Source organism: Mus caroli, chromosome 12 (assembly GCF_900094665.2).
Source record: "Mus caroli chromosome 12, CAROLI_EIJ_v1.1, whole genome shotgun sequence".
Classification (NCBI taxonomy): domain Eukaryota; kingdom Metazoa; phylum Chordata; class Mammalia; order Rodentia; family Muridae; genus Mus; species Mus caroli.
Genome location: NC_034581.1, coordinates 78927646 through 78932305, shown reverse-complemented (window position 1 = coordinate 78932305; position 4660 = coordinate 78927646). Strand labels below are relative to the sequence as shown.

At 47.4% G+C, this 4660-nt stretch overlaps 1 protein-coding gene across 1 annotated transcript in view; it reads right to left on the bottom strand.

The window, feature by feature from the left end:
- Lin52 (lin-52 DREAM MuvB core complex component) overlaps positions 1-4660 on the bottom strand; it is a 97913-nt gene that overhangs the window by 1273 nt on the left and 91980 nt on the right. The gene's annotated exons all lie outside the window — the stretch shown is intronic.

Below are 4660 nucleotides of genomic sequence, written 5' to 3'. Positions count from 1 at the left end.
AAAAAAAAAAAAAAAGAATGGGATTCTGCGCTGCTATGACTTCACACTCGGGTCTGGAACAGTCTCAAGGGAGCATTAGTTTTAAAAAGGAAGATGGAAACACTAGATTTTGTTTCCTTTACTCATGAAAAATAAAAGATGTATGTGTGTGTGTATAATTTAAATTTTTATTATTGTTTTAAGTTACATGTGTGTGGTATGTAGAAAGATGTAAGTGCACACATGCATACAGGTGTCCGCAAAGGCCAGAGGAGGCTGTTAAATTCCCTCGAACTGAAGTTACATGTGGGTGTGTGCTGCTTAATGTAGGAACTGGCGATAGAATTGTGTGAGGTCCTCTGCAAAAGCTCTTCACCACTAATCCATCTTTCCAACTTCTCTTTTTTTATTTCTTTTTTCTTTTTCAGGGTCTCGTTGTGGAGCTCTGGCTGGCCTGGAACTCACTATATAGACTCAAAAAGATCTCCCTGCTTCAGCCTCTGAGCGCTAGGTCTGTGCCATCATGCCTGGCCAGTGTGCTTTCTAAATCTCTGACGGAGTGTGTGAAAACTGGTTACTGGCTGGTTGTGGGGAAAGGAAAAGTTGTCTAGGGAATGGAACGGGAGAAACACACAGGTTATTCTATATCTTTTTATTATGGAGTTTCAAAAAACTGTAGAACCAGGCATGATAGCACTTCTTTAATCCCAGCACTCAGAAGGCAGAGGCAGGCTGATCTCTGTGAGTTCTTGGCCAGCTTAACCCTACATGGCAAGTAATTGGCCAGCCACAGATACACAGCGAGGCTCTGTCTCAAACAAAGCAAAACAATCAAACACAAAAATGGATTGTAGGGCCTAGAGATGGCCAAGTAGCTAACAGCACTTGTTGCTCTTCCAAACCACCAGGGTTTGAATCCCAGTACCCAGGTGACGACCCAGCTCTCGAAGGTCCAACAGACACATAAGTGGGACACATACACCGTGCAGGCAAAGCACTCACATACAGAGAGTAAGATAAATACATCTAAAAGAAAACAACTTTACGGAGCGGGGCATGGTTTCTCCCACCTGAAATGCCGACATCCCAGAGGCTTAGGCAGGGGACTGTGGAGCCTTTGAAGCCAGTCTGAGCTATACAGTGAGTTCCAGATAACTCTGGGTTATAGAGCCCTAAAAAAAAGTCAAAGACACAGGCCCCAAAGGGACTCCACAGGAAGACCAACAGAGTCAACAAACCTGGGCCCTTGGGGCTCTCAGAGTCTGAACCACCAACCAAAGAACACACACAGGCTGGACCTAGGCCTCCCTGTTCATATGCAGCAGATGTACAACTTGACCTTCATAGGGGTCCTGAACAACTGGAACAGGGGTTATCCCAAAAGCTGTTGCCGGTAGGATATGGTCTACTAACTGGGCTGCCTTGTCTGGACTCAATGGGAGAGGAAGCACCTAGCCTACAGAGACTTCAAGTGCCAGGATGAGGGGATACGGGGTGGGGGGGCACTCATTCAGAGGAGAAGGGGAGGTGGGAGAGGAATTGTGGGAGGAGACCAGGAGGGCGGCAGTGATCCGGATGTAAAGCGAATAAGTAAAACGTTAATTAATTAATTAATTAAACCAACCAACCAACCAACCCAAAGACATGAAGGAAACCAAAACTGTATATATGTACTGGCATGAGTGTAAACCTTGCGCTTAGGAGGTGAATAGGAGGACTGTGAGTTCATGGACAGCCCAGACTATACACTGAGTCTCTGGCTAAACAAACATTGTAAACACAGCATCTATCTTGATAAACAATCCATTAAACATACCTATGGACACAAATAATATATTCACCAATTTTTTTTATATGCTATTCCTGCCAGCACACAGTAGGCACTTCATAAGGGCCTAATGTCCCTTTCATCTCCAGGGCACAACATTAACAATTCTATTTGCCCAGCCACCTCCCTTTCCACTGTGAGCCTTGATCAGCAAGCACAATAAATGTTTGCTAGGTGACTGATTTATACCAGGGGTGAGGGAACGTCTCCAAGCTTCCACAGAAGTGAAAGGCAAGTGGCCTCCATCGCCCCACAAGGGAAGATGATGTCCAGTGCCAGGGTGGAGATGGTGAACATACTCGGTGTGCTGGAGTCCCAGCTGCCAAGCTCACCCTGTCCCAGGGTCAAAAGTATTTAGCTGCCAGTACCATATCAGAAATGTGATCTCAGTACCCAAGGTCTGTCCTAAGGCCTGGCTCCTTAGGCCTTGCACCTCCAACACCTAAGTTGGACAGGGCCCTTATCTGCCCCTTTCTTCCACTTCTTTAGTTGGAGATGGGTGTTTAACTCATATGATGAGCCGTGCATTGTATCAGGGCTCTTTGTGAGTGGAGAGGGACACCTGAGCCCTGGGTACCCAAAGGTGTAGGGAGATGGAGACACAGATGTAGCCAGAATACCTCAGCCTCCAGCACCTGGCATGTTCTAGAGCACCAATTCATAGTCTTCAGGGGTGTGCTGAAAGCTGGGGACTGTCAGGAGCCTAGAGGTACCGACTCTATACCCTGAGCAATTCTTAGGCAAAGCCGCTGAGTTGTGTGTGGCTCGCCTCCTCCACTCCTGCCCAGGATCTCAGGTGTCAGGGGCTGCTCTTGAGGGTTCTTCATGCCTCTCCATTCCTACTGATCCACTTCCCTAAAGTCCCACCAGCCTCTGAGCTCTACATCTCCCTGTCCACTCACTCAGTTCCCCAGGAGGTCCTGGAGACCCCAGTGGTGGGGAGAGAGGTCCCTGGTGCCTCTTAGCTGTCCACTAGCTCAGAGCTGTAGGGAGGCTGTTGCGGTGCACAGCACTGATCCTAACCAAGTTTGCCAGCCCAGCTTTTCTCATGGCTCCCACACAATGGTCTGCTTTGTGCCCACCTGCCGATAATGCTTAATTAGGCGAGGAGTTGATTAATTTGAGGTAATTGACAGCTAATTAGAAGCCTACAGGCTCATTAACTTGACATCTTGTCTTTGTGAATTGGCTGGGTACGGTCAGGTGATGGTAACCGTTGCTCCCCTCCCCAGCTCTTCCAACCCCAAGAGTCTGAGGCATCACCTAGGGGAGGGCTGGGCAGATCCCAGGGTTCAGGTAGGGCAGTCTTAAGGTCAAGAGTAGAGGGAACTGTCCCAGAGTCCCAAATGGAAACGTCTGCTCTGGCTCTAGGAAGGAGAGAGAACAAGAATGAAGGGCAGGCAAATAGACCCTAGCAGGAGAATGGGAAAGCCTGAAGCTCACATAGTGAGAAGGGGCTGGGGAACAGGTGAGCCGACTTGTGGTTAAATCCCAGCTCTGCCTAGAGCTAGGAGACTCCAACTGATCTAAATGCTCTCTAAGCCTGGGGCTCGTTTGTAAAACAGGATAACAATGTCTACCTTACCTCATTTGGTTACTGTGAACAGTTCATGGGACACAGAGGCAAGGCGTAGGAAGCACTCAGTTAAATGTCACTGACTGGGCTGGCAGGATGGGTCAGTGGGTGTGAACCTGATGACCTGAGCCTGATCCCTGGGACCGGGGTGGAAGGAGGGAACTGATTCTGGAGGTTCCCTCCCACCTGCACACTTGAACTGTGGCAAACATCTTCCTGTGCTCACTTACACATCACACACACACACACACACAAATAATAATAAGTAAAACCTAAAGAATGTTCACTATCCTTGGCAGTGGGAAGACGTGACTGGGAGATAGTCTAAGAGGGCAGGTTGTCAGAGGCAATGGAAAGCCCCTCCCTTGGAGAACCAGTGTCACTGTGGACATTTGCATCCAAAGCACAAGAGGGTTTGATGGTGTGGGGAACAGGTCTTGTTGCAACCTCTTTAGGGGGCAATTTAGTGATCTATATTATGATGTATATGCAGCTTTTGACCCGAGGTCCCCGCTCGCTATTAACACACTCTGAGGATTTACATGTATGCGCAAGGATTTCATCACAGCGCAGCCCGCAGAACCTTCCTGTGTATCGTAGTTGGAAAGACTGGAAATCACCCCAAAGTCCACCAGCGACTAAGTTATGGTACCTCCCCGTAGTACAGTATATTACTATTGAATATATATATATATATGAGCAGGATCCAAAATGCATTAAATAGGGGGAAAAGCCAAGTATATAACAGTGTGTAGTTCCCACAAGTAGCACAGTGGATGGAGGTACAGGAAATGGGAGGCGTATTTTTCATAATTTGTTCATTTGAAATATGGCTTGTACTTATCACCTTTTCAAAAATCAGTTTACAATTAAGCCCCCCCTCCCCCATAAGCCCTAACAATACTGCTATAATGGCAGAGTAGCGCCATGAACAAGGGTGGGAAGACTTGGTTGTTTCTTCTACACAGACAAACATGGTGGCCAATAGCCAGGTGTGGCCATTGAACCCTTGGAACGTGGTTTTTTTTTTGTTTGTTTGTTTTGTTTTTTTTAAGAAAAGAGGATGGAGAAGTGGTTCGGTGGTTAGGAGCACTTACTGCTCTTGTGAATTTGGTTCTTAGCACCCACAGCATAGGTACTCCAGCTCCTGGGGATCTGATGCCCTCTTCTGGCCACTACAGGTATTACATCCACATGCATCATCACCCAGATACAGACATATAGACATCTTTCAATTAAAAAAAAAAAAAAAAAAAGGGGGGGGAGGGGGGGGGGGA